The sequence below is a fragment of the Prionailurus bengalensis genome, unplaced genomic scaffold (assembly GCF_016509475.1).
Source record: "Prionailurus bengalensis isolate Pbe53 unplaced genomic scaffold, Fcat_Pben_1.1_paternal_pri Un_scaffold_122, whole genome shotgun sequence".
In the NCBI taxonomy this organism is placed as follows: domain Eukaryota; kingdom Metazoa; phylum Chordata; class Mammalia; order Carnivora; family Felidae; genus Prionailurus; species Prionailurus bengalensis.
Genome location: NW_025091216.1, coordinates 1 through 19,301, shown reverse-complemented (window position 1 = coordinate 19,301; position 19,301 = coordinate 1). Strand labels below are relative to the sequence as shown.

The following is a 19,301-nucleotide window of genomic DNA, read 5'->3' as shown; positions in this document are numbered from 1 at the left end:
AAAGTTGCGGCTAGAAGCAGAAGCTGCAACTCGAAAAGAAAAGACAGGGCGGAAACTGACTTTTGAGACACACGAGTGTTTCCTCCCAAGGGGAGGTGCACCGTTCCTGGAAGTACTGCAATACCAGGTCGATGCGCGGAGTGGACGGAGCAAGCTCCTATTCCATCTCCCGGCTCCAAAAATCCATTTAATATATTGTCCTCGGATAGAGGACGTATCAGATATTAAACTGATAAGAACAGATACTACACTTGATCTTAGCCAAAAGGCCGAGAAGCGATAACCACATCTTCCCCAGCGCATCGACACCCTCCCTCTCACTCCTCCTTTGGGTCATGGTGAGAAAAGTCACCCTCAAACGAAGGCTCACCCTCTTTCCTTAGACTGGACAGTGTGTCATCGTCACAACTCCTAAGACATACTCAGTTTATCAGATCGCTTAACTTGTTCGGGGCTTTCACGCTTTTTATTGTTTTGCTCCCATAGCTCGCGAGAGAAACAGCCACTTTAATTTGCATGTCCCGCCCACACACGCGCCGTTTCCTGGTTTCCTGCCGTCAGCGCCGGCTCGCGCGCGCTCGCGCTCTCTCTCTGTCTCTCTCTCTCTCTCGCCTTGAAAGGGAAACGCGCCTGTAGCGGGAAAGCTGTCTCAAGTCTCATTTCCTTGGAGAAAGCCCAGAACGAGACAAATAGCTTTGTGAGGTTTTTCTTGGCAGCATTTTTCTTTTCTTCTTAAATTTCTTTTCGCACGTACAGCAACGTTGAAAGATTTCTACCGTGAGCACCCACCACCTAACATCATGGATCTGTTGTGTGCTGTACATACATACACCGACACAGATGCAGATACATATATATCCATCCCTCTACCCTTTTACTAAGCTGTCTTGCTCTAGGAGTTATGAGATCAACAACCGTTTCTCTTTTTTTTTTTCTAGTTTCTCTTTTGAGCAGTTCTATTTGTAAATAGTGGTATTTCATGACTTGTATTCTCGTTTATAGGTCTTCTAACGGGGGGTGGGGGGGACTTTGCTTGTTAGAATAAAACGCATTCCATGTCGCAGTTCCCATATGGGTCCATCGGTGGACCCTCTTAATAACTTGTCAACGCCATCCGGCCAAAGACCACCAGGAACACACCTGTAATGAAAAGGCTTGGGTTACCGCTTGCTGCAAAGTGAGAAGGAACCCGCGGGGCGCCTCAGTGAGAGGGTGTCAGGAATGGCTCATTATATACAGGATGTAGGCTTGCATTAGGGGGCTTGGGGAAGGTTTAAGTGAGCGAGGCCTTCCTTTGGGATGCGAAGGGTGGCGGAATTGCCCCCCTCCCCCGCCGCCCGCCAATATGCCACTTTGGCGTAAGGATTATTTCCAGCTGAAACAGGAGGAAAAAACTCTTCCCTCCCCCGATTGGCCTAAAATCAGGACATAAAGGTATACAGGAGTTAACTACGGACAACCCTGGATCCTTATCAGCCCGGAGACTGGCACCAGAGACTCTACCTAACAAATTTTACTGCCCAGCCCTTATCTTCCACTGTTTCCCCATATAGTTACCATCCCACAGTTGGCCAGCCTAGAAACTCAAAACCCTTTTACTTTTTGTCACTTTTCTGAAAATTTATTTTTTTGTTTCTGTTTGTTTTGTTTTTAAAGATTCTTTATTTGTATATTTTATTTTCAGAGAGAGAGAGAGAGACGGAGAGAGAGAGCACACACACGCAGGAGGCGGGGCGAAGGGGGGGGGAGAGAGAGAGAGAGAGAGAGAGAGAGAGAGAGAGAGAATCCCCAGGAGGCTCTGTGCTGTCGGCCAGTGCAGAGCCCGACTCCGGGCTCGATCTCATGAACCATGAGACCATGACCTGAGCAGAAATCATGGGTCAGACACTTAACCGACTGAGTCACGCAGGCGCCCCTGTTTGTTTTGTTTCAAGCGGCTATGTAAGCCCAAGTTCCAGCCACCCCATTGGGTTATTCATCCCTGACTTTCTCCTGTGTATATATGAGATACGTACACTAATACACTTCTGTTTCTTTTTCTCTTTTTAATGCGTCTTTTGCTACAAAGCCCCAGCCATCCTCCCCTTCCCACCACCCCCAAGAACCTTGAAGGGGAGAAGGACAAAGATTCGCCCCCTCCAGACAACACACACACACACACACACACACACGCACGCACACGCACGCACGCACACACTCTCCTACAGATGACCTCAGGCAGTGGGGGTAACTCAGTGATTGGGTAGCTGAATACATCTTACCTAGAAGAAAGGAAGAATAGAGCGAGGCCAAAACTGCGACTGGGAAAGTAGCAGCAGTTACTCATATTAGCTAGGATAGGGGGTGTTTGGTCAGTTTTGTTGTTTGGACAATATTCTTCTTTTTTCTTGTCTCAGTTCGGAGGCGACTACGGAGTGGCCTTGTTTCTGTCTTGATTCATCACGGGTCACAGAGTGACCTTAATCTGTTGATGTTGAAAATAAATAAAGGAGGGGCGCCTGGGTGGCTCAGTCGGTTGGGCGTCCGCCTTCGGCTCAGGTCATGATCTCGCGTTCTGTGAGTTCGAGCCCCGCGTCAGGCTCTGTGCTGACAGCTCAGAGCCTGGGGCCTGTTTCAGATTGTGTGTCTCCCTCTCTTTCTGACCCTCCCCCATTCATGGTCTGTCTCTATCTCAAAAATAAATAAATAAACGTTAAAAAAAAAAAAAAAAAGACAGAAAGAAAATAAATAAAGGAGAGCTCAGTTAAAATGGAGTCGGGAAGCACTGGAAAGGGGAGCTCTCAAGCATGTGCCACTCCTTGCAGCCTGCCTACCCTTAGCGGGAAGAAGGAAGACAAAAATTTATTCTGACAAGGGAGACCCTTTTCACATAGGAAGCTTATCTCCTGCCTTTAAGAAAAAGAAGGAAGAGCCCTTGTTGCACCCCAGCCAACAAGGCACTAACCCCCGCTTGCAGCTAATGAGAAGCCGCCAGGACCTCTAACTCCTGTTCTTCTCCAGGGAACTGTTGCTCAAAACAAGCCTCCCCAGCTTCCTCCTAAAACGTAAACAAAGGCTGACCTTCCTTTTGCCTCTTCGGACTTGTCTGCAGTTCACCATAGCCTGCAGGTCCGTAATCGCAATTCCTCTGCTATTCCCGAATAGCTAGTAAAATAGGGTTTTTTGCTAGTAAAATAACTGGCTGTTTTATTTTTCAGATTGCCGCCACTGTTGTGTGAAACTGTTTACGTTCCACGGGAGACCCCCACAGCCTAGCTGTGAGTGTCAGGCCAGCTTCTGCGGCTGCTTTTCTCTCTGTCTCCAAACCGAAGACACATCGCGGGGTCTGAAAGGGCGGGCCTACGCCAGCCGACTCCATCTTGTTCTGTGTCCTTCACCTTGACCACACCTCCTCCCCTTGACTCCATCTTGTTCTGTGTCCTTCACCTTGACCACACCTCCTCCCCTTGAGTAAACCCTCCCTCACCTGCCGGACCCTTCCCCGGGACCCCTCCCCAGCCAATCGGCTGAGGCCATAGCCATTACCTCACCAACTGCCCCCAGGCCCCAATAAAACCTTTGTCCTTTTGAAACTCGCTCTCTTTCCCTGGTATCTCACCGCTGCGTCGGTGCAGGTAGGGGATTGAGCTCGAGCTAGCTCGAATAAAGGCTCTTTGCTTTTGCATCGGACTCGGCTCCCTAGTGGTCTTTGGGGATCACGAATTCTGGGCATAACATTTGGGGGCTCGTCCGGGATCCCCAAGACCCCCAAGGGACCCCCGACCCGGAGAGCCTGACTGGCCACGGTTAGTGTCTGTCCTGTCTTTTCTGTGTGAGCTCATTTCTGGAATTCTGGTAGTGCCCGACGCGGTCTAAGTGGACGCACTGGAGGACCACGGGCCGGGAGTTTCGGAAGACGTTCCGATTCTCCCTTCTGGAGGGACGTGGAATCCCCTCATCTGTTTTCGGAGGGACGTGGAATCCCCTCAAAGGTCTGAGACGAGGCGGGTCGCTCCCGCTGGTCGGCGTGAGGCCGTCGTCTTTGGAGGGACGTGGAATCCCCTCATCGGTTTTGGAGGGACATGGAATCCCTTCAAAGGTCTAAGCTAGCTTGCAGTTCTGCTTCCATGGAGTTGGAAGACTTTCTAGGGGCCCTCTGTTTGTCTGTTTTTGTGTTTCTCTGTTTTGCTCTGTGGACTTACTGGACGGACGTTATGGGACAGACTCGGACTACTCCTCTAAGTATTATGATTGATCACTTTAAGGATGTGAGGGGAAGAGCTAACAACCTCAGTGTGGAAGTCCAAAAGGGTCGGTTGCAGTTTTTTTGTTCTAGCGAGTGGCCAACTTTCAATGTCGGATGGCCACCAGAGGGGACCTTCGACCTCCCTACCATCCACCGAGTCAGGAGTATCATCACTCAGCCTAAGATGGGCCATCTTGATCAGCTCCCTTACATTATCACTTGGCAGGACCTTGTAGAAGACCCACCCTCTTGGCTTAAGCCCTTCCTAAACCTGATCTCTCCAGAGCCAAAACCCATTCTTGCTTTGCAGGAGACAGAGAAGAGGAAACGTCTTACCCAGCCTTCAGCACCCCTCTACCCTGTCCTACAGGGGGGTACTGAAGAAGAATTAATTTTTCCTCCCCCGTATAACCCCTCTAGGATGCCAGAAGAACACCATCCTCCCCCTCCGGGGGAGGCAGACGCTGTTCCGAGAGCGGGAGGCGGAAACGCTCCAGGGGGAAGCCCGCCCTTTACCCGACAAAGGGCTCAGAGGGCGCAATCCGCCTCCGCCGCCGACTCCACTATTCTGCCCCTGCGAGCCACCGGACCCCCAGACGCGGAGGGGAATCAGCCCCATCACTATTGGCCTTTCGCCACTAGTGACCTCTACAATTGGAAAGCTCAGAATCCTAAGTTTTCCGAGAAACCGGCAGGGCTTATTGATTTATTAGACTCTGTTCTTTTTACCCATCAGCCCACGTGGGATGATTGCCAGCAGCTTTTGCAGGTCCTGTTCACGACTGAAGAAAGAGAAAGAATCCTCAATGGGGCCCGAAAACTAGTTCCGGGCGCAGATGGGAATCCCACCACCAACCAGGCTCAGATAGATGCCTCCTTCCCCTTAACTCGGCCCCAGTGGGATTTCAACACGGCAGAAGGTAAGGAGAGGCTCCGGGTCTACCGCCAGACTCTAATGGGGGGTCTCCGAATGGCTGCTAGAAAGCCAACCAATTTGGCCAAGGTAGGAAATGTACAACAGGGAAAAGATGAATCTCCGGCTGCCTTTTTAGAGCGGATCATGGAGGCATTCCGTACCTATACCCCCATGGATCCAGAGGCTCCGGAAAGCAAGGCAGCTGTTATCATGGCCTTTGTAAACCAATCGGCCGTAGACATTAGGAGAAAATTACAGAAAATAGATAGACTAGGAGAAAAAAGTCTGCAGGACTTACTGGTGGTAGCCGAAAAGGTATATAATAACCGGGAGCCTCCTGAGGACAAGCAGGCTCGCGCCATGGTGGCTGCCAGCAGTAAGCAGACTCGAGACCTGGCCAGAATACTGCTAGCTACCACTGCTGACTTCCCCGAGGAACGAGACCGCCGTCTCCGGCAGCTGGCAGACGACGCAAGAAAAGGTAAAAGCACCACCAAGGGGGGGGGGGGGGGGGGGGGGGGGGGGGGGGGGGGGGGGGAAGCAGAGGCTGCAGAAGGATCAGTGTGCATACTGCAAGGAGATAGGGCATTGGGCCCGAGATTGTCCGAAAAGGGCCGGCGGGAAGGGAAGCAAGACTGATCGAGTAAAAGTCCTAGAGCTGGATGAACTAAGTGATTAGGGGAGTCAGGGTTCGGACCCTCTCCCCGAACCCAGGGTAACTCTTAAAGTGGAGGGGACCCCTATTGACTTCCTTGTCGACACCGGAGCACAACATTCGGTCCTCCGCACCCCACAAGGAAAACTAGCTAGCAAGAAGTCCTGGGTACAAGGGGCAACTGGTATGAGCCAGTATTCATGGACTACCCGAAGAACAGTAGATTTGGGGATGGGCCGGGTATCCCACTCCTTTATGGTAATACCAGAACGCCCCTACCCGCTGTTAGGACGGGACTTACTGACCAAGATTGGAGCTCAGATAACTTTCAGACAAGGGGGGCCTCAGGTCACCGATGGCAAGGGCCACCCCATCCAGGTCCTGACCATGAAACTAGAGGATGAATACCTCCTCCACCAGGAGGCGCTCCCGAGAGAGGATAATATAGACAGATGGCTACAAGAATTCCCCTCGGTTTGGGCAGAGACAGGGGGGATGGGACTAGCCGCTCATAGGACCCCAGTCCTGGTAGAGCTCAAGCCAGGAGAGAGTCCGGTAAGGATCAAACAATACCCCATGTCTCAGGAGGCCCAGAAGGGGATCCAGCCACACATCCGGAGACTACGAAGCCTAGGGGTACTAGTTCCTTGCCAGTCTGCCTGGAACACCCCCCCTACTGCCGGTCAAAAGCCTCACACAAATGACTACCGACCGGTACAAGACCTCCGGGAAGTAAATAAGAGGGTCGTGGACATACACCCAACTGTTCCCAACCCATATACTCTCTTGAGCTCCTTGGCGCCCTCCAGGGTCTGGTATACTGTACTAGATTTAAAGGACGCCTTCTTCAGTCTGCCGCTGGCACCCCAGAGCCAACCCTTGTTCGCCTTCGAGTGGCATGATCCGGAGGAGGGCTACAGTGGGCAACTCACCTGGACACGGCTACCTCAGGGATTCAAAAATTCACCCACCATCTTCGACGAGGCACTACACGAGGACCTGGTATTTACAGACACCTTCTCTGGCTGGGTGGAGGCATACCCAACCAAGCATGAAACGGCTCAGACGGTGGCTAAGAAGCTACTAGAAGACATCTTACCCAGGTATGGTTTTCCTGCCCTGGTAGGATCAGACAATGGACCAGCTTTTATCTCACAGGTAACACAGGCAGTAGCCAAGGCGGTGGGGGCAAACTGGAAATTACATTGTGCTTATAGGCCCCAGAGCTCAGGACAGGTAGAAAGAATGAACAGAACCCTAAAAGAGACCCTTACCAAATTAACCATGGAGCCAGGCGGGGACTGGGTGACTCTCCTACCGTGCGCCCTTTACCGGGTTAGAAACACTCCTTACACTCTGGGTTTTACTCCCTACGAGATCATGTTTGGCAGGCCACCCCCTGTTATTCCCAGCCTTCTAGCTGAACTTATTGCTGAGTTTAAAGATCAAGAACTTTTTCTTTCCTTGAGCGGGCTCCAGAGGGCGCACGAGGACATTTGGCCGCGCCTCCGTGCCATCTACGAGGCTGGCCGGATCCCAACACCTCATCAGTACAGGCCGGGAGACTGGGTCTACGTCAAGAGGCACCACCGAGAGACTCTCGAGCCGCGCTGGAAGGGACCCTACATCGTGGTGTTGACAACCCCCACCGCTCTCAAGGTAGACGGCATCGCGACCTGGGTCCATCACACCCACGCTCAGCCAGCGGACCCCTCCTCGATCCGGAAGGACTTCGTCACGCGATGGGCCATCAGTCGGGACCAACACAACCCGCTCAAGCTCAAGCTACAGCGCATTCGACCTACCTAATATTGGTAACTCTGTTAACTCTGCTTGTCATTGCTCATGCTGCCGGGAGTCCCCACGCCCCCCAAAACATCACCTGGCAGATCATAGACACCAGCTCGGGGACAATACTTAATCAGACCTCCCAGAGCCACCCCAGGGACACTTGGTTCCCAGAACTTTTCGTAAACCTCCAGACTCTGTCCTTCTTGTCACCATAAATGCAGCCGGTCCCATGATTGGGTCCGTAAGCTACATGACAAGGGGGGAATGAAAGGGCGGGCCTACGCCAGCCGACTCCATCTTGTTCTGTGTCCTTCACCTTGACCACACCTCCTCCCCTTGAGTAAACCCTCCCTCACCTGCCGGACCCTTCCCCGGGACCCCTCCCCAGCCAATCGGCTGAGGCCATAGCCATTACCTCACCAACTGCCCCCAGGCCCCAATAAAACCTTTGTCCTTTTGAAACTCGCTCTCTTTCCCTGGTATCTCACCGCTGCGTCGGTGCAGGTAGGGGATTGAGCTCGAGCTAGCTCGAATAAAGGCTCTTTGCTTTTGCATCGGACTCGGCTCCCTAGTGGTCTTTGGGGATCACGAATTCTGGGCATAACAGGTCTTAGGAATCTTATTCTCCCTGTAATCTCAAAACAACGAAACAATTTGCTATTGCATCATCCTGGGGCTATTTTTGCCTGAAGTTATTCCTCAATCCCCAACTAGGACGGAGAAATCTACAAGGCTAAGGAAATGGAATCCCTCAGAGCCGTGAGGCGGCAGGGAAACACCTCACCAGAGTGGCACCCACCATCCCTCAGTTTTCTCCCTGCCTTGTTGCAATTAAAAACAAAGTAGCGAATCATCTTTCCAGAAGGTACACAAGCAGATGGGAGACACTATCCTGGCAGTCTGAATTTTGCTTTTGTTGAATGTCATCGAGAATTTGGAAATTTTCACCTTTCCACCCATAATATGGGCAAAGAAGAGAACTCTGACACGGTTAGATGAATGATTAGACTCTGACTAGACGAACCCGAAGATGAAAGCAAAGGACTGGTCTCTAATGAGGAGGGTGAAAGGGATCAACATGAGTGAAACCTCCGACCGCACGTCTTCAAATGACAATATCCTAGATGAATTTTCTCAAACACCAGACTTTGCAGGTCAACAGAATTGCAAGCCACCGAGGGTTAAAAACATAAAAAATAAAAATGAAAAAAACCTTCGACTGTTGTGTTTTGACGGTGCAAGTGAAAGGGCGGGCCTACGCCGGCCAACTCCATCTTGTTCTGTGTCCTTCACCTTGACCACACCTCCTCCCCTTGAGTAACCCCCCCGCCCCCCACCTGCCTAACAGGACTCGGACCCTTCCCCAGCCAATCGGCTGAGGCCATAGCCATTACCTCACCAACTGCCCCTACCTAGGCCCCAATAAAACCTTTGTCCTTTTGAAACTCGCTCTCCCCCCCCCCCCCCCCCCCCCCCCCCCCCCCCGGTATCTCACCGCTGCGTCGGTGCAGGTAGGGGATTGAGCTCGAGCTAGCTCGAATAAAGGCTCTTTTGCTTTTACATCGGACTCGGCTCCCTGGCGGTCTTTGGGGAATCACGAATTCTGGGCATAACACAAGAAGAACCAGAAGTAGTGATAAGGCCGAACCTGTTGGAGAGATGTATTGGAAATACTGGAGAAGCAATATTTCACAGGCCGGGTAGGACAGCCAATGAGCAGTCCGTTGCATTTGGAGGATGTCCCCGGATTCGGATATTTAGGCCTTCAAAACCTGGAAAGTATGAAGTGTAAGAATGTGAGTTTTGTTGTGTTTAATTAAACTCGTGTCAATTTTAAATAAAGCAGTTTCCCACAGTGCTTTTTAAAAAATTTTTACATTTATTTACTTCTGATAGAGACAGGGCACAAGTGGGGGAAGGGCAGAGAGAGAGAGAGAGAGAGAGAGAGAGAGAGAGAGAGAGAGAGAGAAAGAGACAGAATCTGAAGCAGGCTCCAGCTCTGAGCTGTCAGCACAGAGCCGGACGCCGGGCTCGAACTCACAAACCAAGAGATCATGACCTGAGCCAAAGTCAGACGCTTAACCGACTGAGCCACCCAGGTGTCCCCTCCCCCAACGCTTTTATTTTTCCTTCTCCTGAAAGGGCCTCTTGGAGCCTGGGTAACAAATGTGTTGAGGTCTATCTAGTTTTCTCCCCGGCACACTGAGAGTTTAGGTGAGCCAGATCAGCCCGGTGCTATGGTTTTCGCCGGCTACAGTCAGTGGCACAGGTGGCACCAAGAACGTGTCAAGGACCTGAGGGTATGTGCAAGGAAATGAATCCAGGTCAATAGGGAGGCAAGGACATTGAGGGATCCGGGGGTAGGGGTGGGGTGTAGGTGTGAAGGAACAGAGAAGTGTCAGGTGTCAAAGGGCAGAGGAAGGGTAGAAGGCGATGGGAGAATGTGATGCTGGATGGGGACACGGTTAGAGCAATTGGGAATGACAAAATCTAGCGGGCCGACGAGGGGGGATAGATTTTAGCCGCGGCGTAGAAACTGAGAGGTCAGGCGGGGTGTTCGGAAGGAATCGCCCGTGTGACTGTTGAAACTCACCAGGAATGACAGAAGTGTCTCAGAGAGAGACAGCCAGGAGCTAAACCTTCAAAAGCGAAATGAGCTGCAGCTAGCTGGACTTTAGAAAGCACAAGGACTGGCAAGGCGGCGGGGGGGCGGGGGGGGCGTGTACAACATAAACGGCCGGGCGCGGGGAGGAGAGCAAAGCTCTTTGAGAGGTAACGTGGAGCAAGACTCCCGGGAACGAGAAATGGAAGGTTTAGAAGAGCTGGCAAACCGGAAAAGGGAAGACGAGAGAATGGAACGAAAAACGACCGCCAGAGGAAAAAAAAGGAGAGAAGACAAAAAAAAAAAAAGAGAGAGAGCGCGCGCCGCAAACTAAGCGCCATATCTGCTTTTAGAAACCCACTGAAAGGAAGGGAAGTGCACCGTTCCCGGAAGTACTGCAATACCGGGTCGATGCGCGGAGTGGACGGAGCAAGCCCCTATTCCATCTCCCGGCTCCAAAAATCCATTTAATATATTGTCCTCGGATAGAGGACGTATCAGATATTAAACTGATAAGAACAGATACTACACTTGATCTTAGCCAAAAGGCCGAGAAGCGATACCGGCCTGCCCCTCCCTCTCCAGTACCGTTCTCCCATCATCCATATTCAACTCATGGTGAGAACCCTAACGCTCACTCCTTTTCTGATATCCTTTGCGACATCGACAGGACCATCGATAATCACTAGAATACTTTTGTGCACATTTTTTTCGTTCTCCACATTCTGAAGGGGAAATCCCGTATCCCTGGTTGGCCCGTCCTTACCGCGCCGCCGCACAGCCATTTCTAATCTGCATGATGCCCCGCCTTTTGTTCCCTGAGGAGGCGCGGCCGCCGCGGCCCGACTCCACCCTCCCGACCGCCTCTGCGCGCCGCGAGCCCAAACCCAACTGGGGGCCCACCTCCCGGCGTGCACACACCTCGCGCAAAGACCCGGGAGGAGGGGCGGCTGGCGGGGACTGCGAAGGGACAGCCAACACGGCTGCAGATCCCGGGGCTTCCGGGAGCCCGTGAAGGCAAGACCTTGCTTTTGGCCGCTGCTCTGCCCGCCCCGCCCCGCCCACTCAACCACCGTTCAGTGAATGACATCCTGCCTCCTACACTCCCAGCCAGTGCCCCGCGCGTCGCGATGCTGACGGCTCTTCAGCAGCACGCCCACCCTCCACCCCCACCCCCGGCTCGCGTCCGCGTCCTTCGGGCCGTCTTCCGCCCCAGAGTCCCAGCCCCAGGCTGGTTCCCTCGCGAGAAGGAGATGTCCTCCTGGATTACTTTCATTGGGATGGAACAGTTCCCGTCGCGAATCAATAACTTGGCGTTTCCCTCTCCTCGGCGTGATTCACTCCCGCGGAGTTTGCTCAGATACACACGCACGGACCCAAGTGCCTGCAAAGTGCGCTCGGTGGACGCCAGTCGTATGCCCTTGTGTCCTCGCCGTGAGTGCGGTGTGGTCACGGTCCTGCCAACTCTTGCCGCAAGGGGGCCTTGAATTTCGGGGGAGCAGGGACAGTGACTGCAGGAGCACGGCGGCGGACGTTCTCAGGCAGCGCCTGCTGCTCCAGTCCCGCCAGCAACTCCGCGTGGCATCAAAGGGGGGATTGCTTGGGGGCGGGGGGGCGGGGGGGGGCAGGGGAGCAGGGGGAGGGGCCGATCTTACAGGTGAAAATGGTACCTCGGCACGGTTTTGACTTGTACTTCTCTAATCATGGGTAAGAAGATAAGGCTGAGTGTTCTCTCCTGTGTTTGAGAGCCCTGGACTCTCTCTGTTCGGGGACTTCGGCCCTTTTTACTTGCTAGGTTAACTGGTCGGGCTTTATCATAAGGGCTTGTATCGGCAATTTACAGTTTAAGGCCCTTTGTATGTAATACAAGCAGTGAGTATTTTCTTCTGTTGGCTATCTGTCTTTTGAGGATTTCATCTCCTTAAGGTTCCACTGAAAGTTATATTTTAGAGGCGCCTGGCTTGCCACTCTTGACCTGGAGGGGTCGTGAGTCCCAGCCCCACGTTTAGGCGTAGACATTATCTAAAACATAGGGGCGCCTGGGTGGCTCAGTCAGTTGAGCCTCGAGCCTCTGACTTCGGCTCAGGTCAGGATCTCAGGTCAGGGTTTGTGGGTTTCAGCCCCACGTCCGGCTCTGTGCTGACAGCTCAGAGCCTGGAGTCCGCTTTGGATTCTGTGTCTCCCTCTCTATCTGCCCCCTCCACTGCTCGCGCTCTGTCTCTCTCGCTCTCAAAAAATAAACAAATAAATATCACAAACTATTTTTTTTTAACGTTTATTTATTTTTAGACAGAGAATGGAATGGGGGAGGGTCAGAGAGAGGGAGACACAGAATCTGAAACAGGCTCCAGGCTCTGAGCGGTCAGCACAGAGCCCGACGCGGGGCTCGAACTCAGGGACCGCGAGATCATGACCTGAGCCGAAGTCGGCCGCCTAATGGACTGAGCCACCCAGGCGCCCCCACAACCTATTTCTTAATTTAAAAACCCATTACATTAACAAACAACCTTTAAAAAGTTATTTTTTCTATCATCCTATTCATCACGAAAAAAATAGCTTTCAGATGTTTTTCAGATGAGGTTATAAAATAATTTCCTAGATCTTCCCTTAGGTCTTTTTCTTCTTTCTCCACAGCTAAATCTTTGAGCCATTTGGTATCTACTCTGCAGTACAGTGCAAAGGAATGTATTTTTCCTTCACAACTTTGAGATGCCACCTTGGATCCTAAACTGTACCGCGTGTACATTTTTGTAACACTCCTGGATCTTTCTTCCTCTCTCTCTCTTTCCTTCTTCTTTTTCTAAATGTTTATTTTTGAGAGAGAGCCCAGGCAGGGGAAGGGCGGGGGGGGGGGGGGGGGGGGAGGGGGGCGGGCAGAGGCTCCGAAGCAGGCTCTGTGCTGACAGCAGCGAGCCCGATGCGGGGCTCGAACTCACCAACCATGAGATCATGACCTGAGCTGCGAAGTCCCCCTCTCAACCAACTGGGCCACCCATGTGCCCCCTCCCCCCTTTTTAAAGACGTTATTGTTGAGTAATCTCTTCCATGCTCTACCGACTGAGCCAGCCAGGCCGCACCACCACCACCCCCACCGCCACCCCACCCCGCCTTCGATTTTTCTTTAAAAAGTAGCAGAACAGGGGTGCCTGGACAGCTCAGTCGGTAGAGCATGAGACTCTTGATCTCAAGGCTATGAGTTCAAGCCCTGCAGGGGACATAGAACTTACTTAAAAAATAAAGTAGCGGAACACGTTTGATTCTTTGCGTCCACGGGATTGACCCATCCTTTCCATGTGGATGATGGTTGGGCGCCCATCAGACAGAGCCCAACTCCGGGACGTGACTGTGATCCTATTCCTGCCCCCTAGGCATTCATGGTGGGGGTGAGGGGGTGCGTGGTCACTTGTATGGAGAATCCTCCTCAAGAAAATGGATGCCCCATTCGGAAAGCGACAGGCACTACAGAGTGGACGGACCCTCGGACAGAGCAGGAGGCCCAGTGATAAAGCTCTTGTCTTTTTACCCTGGGGAAATGGATCTGCCCAGGAGGACAAAACCACCAGCACTCTGGGCCTCCTGCCATCGCCAGCGGTTCCAACTTAAGGAATAGTCATTAATCACCTTCAACTCCACGACCCACCGGGGCGGTGCTTGGTCCTGGGAAGTAGAGAGAAACCAGACACCATTCCCGCCTCCTCGCTGCCCCAACCAGGGAGCATCCAGGCCAGGACCAGGATAAGACACCTGCCCAAAAGGCCACAACTCCAGGTTCGATGCGGAGGGGACTGTCAGAGATGAACACATGGTTGTGGCTCCCACCTGGCTGTGTGACTCCCTTGAGGCCCAAGGCCTCTCCCGTTTGGCTCTGCGTCCCTATGGGAAGCATGCGATACATATTCAATAAAGGAGAAGGTGGGATGGAACACAAAGCCAGCTGAATCAGGAAGACCTGCCTGACGTCTTGGCGGGGGGGGGGGGGGGGGGGTTGGGGGGGGTGGTGGCCTAAAGAACAAGTCAGAATGCCCATGCAAGTCAGAATTTCAGGGCACATGAGGGGGGAACCCGGGCATTGCAGTCTGACCAAGAGCGGGGGCAGGGGAGCGATTGGGGAATGAAGGGACCGGTTTGTATCCCACTGACCTGCCCAGCCACCTTGGAGTTATGATCTGGGCCTCAAAACTGGGGACCCTTGCTTCTGGTGGGCTCCTCCCTATCGTCATGCCCCCACCCCCATGTCCCCGTCCTTCACAGACTCATTCATATCTCAAAGTCAGCCAGCAGGTTCAGCTTCTCACAGGAACCTGACGTACCCCTTCCCCTTCCCTTTCTTCCTCCACCTTGTCCCCACCGGCCGGCCTGGCCCTGCCCCCACTCCACCCCCCCACCCCCACCCCCACCCCTCACCTCCCACCCCCGCCCCTGCCCTTGCTCAGGCTGGAACCCTCCTTATCACATCAGATCAAGACGGCCATCAGACTCTGATCCAAGGGATGTTTTGTTGAGTATCCACCGTGGAAGGCACCGTTTCACGGGCACCGTGCCCGCAGAAGGCGGCCGCCCACCCCCATTTCACAGAGGGGAAAGCAGCTTGCAGCAGGTAATAGAGAGTCTGACTTCCTTTGGATCTTTGACTGCAGACAGCTTTTAAGTCTCGCCACTCCCTCCTCTCTTCCTGCCCTCCCTCCGGTCGATCTGACAAAAAGCTTTACCCCAGACCCTCCATTCACCACCATAATAAACACACCAACCCAGGCTCCTTCCTTTGCTCTCAAGCCATTTTTGAATCTGCCCGGGAGCCAGCCTGCTCTCCCTGGAAAGCCTCATTATGTGAGCTGTAAACCTTTTCATACCCTCGTGGGTAGTGTCATCGGTCTCCACATCTAAAAGGAAATGCGGGGCGGGCGGGCGGTGAAGAGACGGTCCATCTGGTTCCGCAGAGTGGCAGGCACAACGCAGAAGCTAGGACGTCGTCCGACCGGCACTTGCTCTCAACATATTCCAATGTGGGTCCAAAGGCCTCCCCACCAGACTGGATGGCCTCCTGTCCGTGCCAAGACCAGGGGATCCGTTATTTCCCCATTGGGTACACTGTTTGCTGAGTGCCTACGGTGTGCTAAAGGCGAAGCCAGTCTGGGACTGTCGTAAAGCGACTGGTGCCTGGATTTGCAGGGGTACATGGAACGCTCCCATTGTCCTGGGGAATTCACCGTTTCAGAGTAAGCTGACCGGGGGCATCCTCCCAGATGCTCGAAGGAGTGCTTCTGGAGGCACACGGTGCAACGGAAACGCCTGGCGGGCTAGTGGAGGTACCACCAACCTCGGGCCACCGCCCCAGGGACTCCAATTCGATTGCCGATTGCCGTATGGCAGTGGTGGGACAGGAGTATGATTTAAAGGAAAACCCCAGGAGATTCTGATGTGCCAACCAGGGTGGATAAGCGGCTCCCCACAGATCGATCTGGAACAAGGAATCTTCCTTCCGTACCAGGGAAGACATTTATTTGTACGTATGATCGCATTTGCCTGTAATTTGTTCTGGGACGGCTAAGGGGTCCGGCAGAGCGAGTTGAGAGCTTCTTGAAGGCCCCGGGTTTCAGTCCCCTACATTGCAAGTCGAGCCACATGGGCGTGGGCGTGAAGTATTTCTCCCCAAAAGTGTGGGTCACCAGGCCGTGGGCCTGGGCCCACGCCCAGGGACGGGGCATACGAAGAAAAAAAGCACTTCAGAGGCAGCAAACAGGCACGGTCTTGAGCAGAGAAGCAAGAAAGTTTCAGGAGACCGGAGGCGGCGAAGAGGTGGGGAAAGGGGGTCGGCGCGTGTGACCCAGAGAAGAAGCCAGAGGCACGAAAGGGGAACGCGACTCGGCCGCAGAGCCCGACGACCGGAGGCACGGAGGGGGGCTGACCCCAGGCGGCGGACGCCGAGCGGCGGCACGCGCCTGTGCCAGGGGTACTAGGGCCCAGCCTCCGGGCTCCTCCCCCCCGGCTAGGAATAATAAGACCATACGGCCGCCGACCGTTCCCACAAGCGGGGAAACTGCAAGGCTACAACTTCTGGAACCAAAACGCGGGGCGGGGAAGAAGAAACAGCACAGGGGAAAAAAACAAAAAAACAACAACAGACGAACAGAGAGCAGCAAAAAAAAGAAGAAGAAGAAAAAAAAAAAAAAAAAAAGGCAGCGCAACACACGAGCGACAAAAACCAAGCACTAGATTCCACCTGTAGTTCGCAACCCCACCGCCCTCCCCGCGACCGGAAAGCGGGAGGAAGCGCGCACACCTTCTGGAAATACTGCAATGCCAGGCCGATGCGTGAAGTGGACGGAGCGGACCCCTGACCCCACTTACCCAGCCCCAGCAAACCCACTTAGCATGCCGTGCTCGACCAGAGAACGTATCACATACCGAGCACGAAAAGGACAGCTCCTACACTCGGTCTTACTAAAAAGGCCGGGAATCCTTACCGGCCGCCGCCTCCTCCCCGCTACCGCCCTGCGGCCATCCATATTGCACTCACGGTGAGCCAGGTCACGCTCAGTCCACATTCGTGGCTCACTATCCCGTGGAACGCGCCACACGCGGTGCAGTTGCAGTTGCCCCCCGCATTCCTGGTGAATTTTCGCGTCCCTTTCCGCTCCCTCCCGTCCTTCCCTAGCGGAGGACTCGCTAATTTGCGTGTCCCGCCCCACCCTGCCCCGGGCGGGGGTGGAGGGGTGGGGGGCGTGCCACAACGGTCCCGCTCCGCCCCTGGCCCGGCCCGCCGGGTCCCCGGAACCCTTCCCGCCGCGGGCCCAGGGCAGGGGAGAGGGGCTGCGGGAGGGAGCCGTGGGACCGGAGCGGTCCGCGTGCTCCCGAGAAAGCCGCGGGGGAGAACGCTGTGCGTCGGGGAGGGGAGCGTCCGCCCGGGGGCCCCAGGCGGGGCCCCGACCTTGGGCGGGCAGCGAACTGCGGCCGGGGCAGGAACCTGCGAGCGTGACTGTGAGCGGCCTCCGTCCTACTCACCTCCTCGCCAGCCTCCGGTGACTGAGAGAGACATCCCGCCTCGCCCCCTGTCCCCCGCCCCCCCTCCCCGTCCCCGTCCCCGTCCCCGTCCCCGCCGGGCGTCGGTTTCTTTCCTGGGTTAGTTCTTCTCGAAGTCTGCAGTTAGCCAGCTGTAAGGACCGTGAGACCAGCACGATCGCCCCGCGATCTGATTGAGTCCTCGGTTCCGTCATCCCTGCGGGGAAACCGTCCCGATCGATCGCAGCACTGCCGCGCGCCAGACTCACTGCCCTGCGTGCGGTCTTTCCCATCCGTTTGGATCCTCAGGACCCTGGAGCGAGTTGAAGTGGTTACCACCCTCACTTCACGGCTGTGATAACCGACATCAGAGAGGTTGAGAAACTTGTCCAGTGGGACGCAGACTGTAGGCAGCCGACCTGTGGGCCTCACCCTGACCCAAGACACCGCCTGCCTCTGGACGTGGACCTTGGAGCAGGGAAGGACTGCTGGGCACGCGCGCGCGCGTACACGCACGCACACGCGCACACACACACACACACACACACACACGGACCGGCACGAGAGAGGCCGGTAACACGATGGTGACATCTGATCTGCGGTCACGGCCCTGCCCGACCCCGCCTTAGCTCTTGGCTCTGTGACTGTCTCCCGCCCTGAGTTTACCCTCTGTCCCGTGGGGGTGGGGGCGGGGATGATCTCTCCGTCACGCGTTCCCCCGGAAGCGCGGGGTTGCGCGGGACCCTAAGCAAGTTACCTTCGTGACTAGTTAGCCTCTGAGGCCCTGTGTGGAAATGCCCGGCGGGAGTCCGCTGCTTGAGTAGCAAACAGCGTTTTTGCCAGTCACTTCTCTGGAAGCTTCGTCTCCTCGCCGAAGACCACGTCCTGATAGAACCTAAGCTAACAGCGGGGTCTGTTTTGAGCACTTTTCCCTCCCCACTCCCACCAGCCCCACTATGATACGGTACGGTACGGGAGTAGGTCCTGGTCTGTACCCTGCCTCCCTTCCCACACCCTGCCCCGCCGCCTCGATACCCCAGCTCCGGACGACTGGGAAGATCCCACCTGGACCCCTCTTTCCACCTCTCTGGCGGCCCGTGCACTTAGCCCCGTGCCCAGCACCTAAATATTTGTTGAATGGATGAGCGAATGGATATGGATTCAACGAGGTGATCTATCGACCAAGCAAGCTCACCCAGCCAGTGGCCCAACGGTCATCCTGATGGCTCTTGGGGCCTCTCCAACACAAGACCTCTCTGCTTGGTTCCACGTTCTTCAGTTACTAGCCACTTTATGGTTTCCCAGCTGTTTTGACCCTCAAGACACTCCCATTCCTGGCAAAGGACCGTCTCCCGAGGAACCGAGTGCACTGATCGGCCTCTTGGGAGTTAACTGACTGCAGGGTAGCTGGAGTCAGTACCCCTGCCCCGCCGTGCCCCCCGTGGCCCGCACAAACCGACACACACGGGCGGTGGCGCCTGAACAGCTAAGGCCGGCACCAGCCTCACCCAAGAGCCATGTACCTCCACCCAGCTGTTGCACCCTCCTGGTCCCTGGCGCTGTCGCCCCGAAAGCGTCTCCAGCCACGGGTCAGGGACGGGGATGGGGACTCTAAGAGCACCCTGAGAGTTCTCAAGCAGCGTCTGTGTCTGCAGCCCGGCAAACCCAGTAGCTCTTCAGACTCTCGGATTTTTACCAAGCGCTCAGGTTGTAAACTCTCTCTCAGTACCGTTCTAGATGCGCATTTCTCTCTTTACGGTACCTCTTTGTTCATCTTTGCACCTCTGTATGTGAAAACCCACATTTGTCATCTTTCCCCCGAAGTGCGTGACTTTGCCCACGTTTCATCAAGTCGTTTTTTTCTTTTTCCTTTTTGTCTTTTTTTTTTTTTCAACGTTTATTTATTTCTGGGACAGAGAGAGACAGAGCATGAACGGGGGAGGGGCAGAGAGAGACGGGGAGACACAGAATCGGAAACAGGCTCCAGGCTCTGAGCCATCAGCCCAGAGCCCGACGCGGGGCTCGAACTCACGGACCGCGAGACCGTGACCTGGCCGAAGTCGGGCGCTCAACCGACTGCGCCACCCAGGCGCCCCTCCTTTTTGTCTTTCAT

The 19,301-nt window shown here is 54.6% G+C and overlaps 1 long non-coding RNA gene and 2 other non-coding genes across 6 annotated transcripts; all 3 read right to left on the bottom strand.

Moving 5' to 3' along the window:
- Window positions 1-90: 90 nt before the first annotated feature.
- LOC122478646 lies at window positions 91-281 on the bottom strand. The gene has a single exon (XR_006296139.1). It is a non-coding gene; the product is annotated as a U2 spliceosomal RNA (small nuclear RNA).
- Window positions 94-16,922, bottom strand: LOC122478644. Of its 4 annotated transcripts, none has more exons than XR_006296132.1 (3): window positions 16,707-16,922; window positions 9,236-9,359; window positions 94-1,140 (listed from the first exon to the last, which is right to left on the bottom strand). It is a non-coding gene; the product is annotated as an uncharacterized LOC122478644 (long non-coding RNA). The 4 variants fall into 4 exon arrangements; XR_006296133.1 differs by lacking the exon at window positions 16,707-16,922 and adding an exon at window positions 11,460-11,570; XR_006296135.1 differs by lacking the exon at window positions 16,707-16,922 and adding an exon at window positions 11,111-11,221.
- Window positions 10,560-10,750, bottom strand: LOC122478648. Its single transcript, XR_006296141.1, has one exon. It is a non-coding gene; the product is annotated as a U2 spliceosomal RNA (small nuclear RNA).
- Window positions 16,923-19,301: the final 2,379 nt, after the last annotated feature.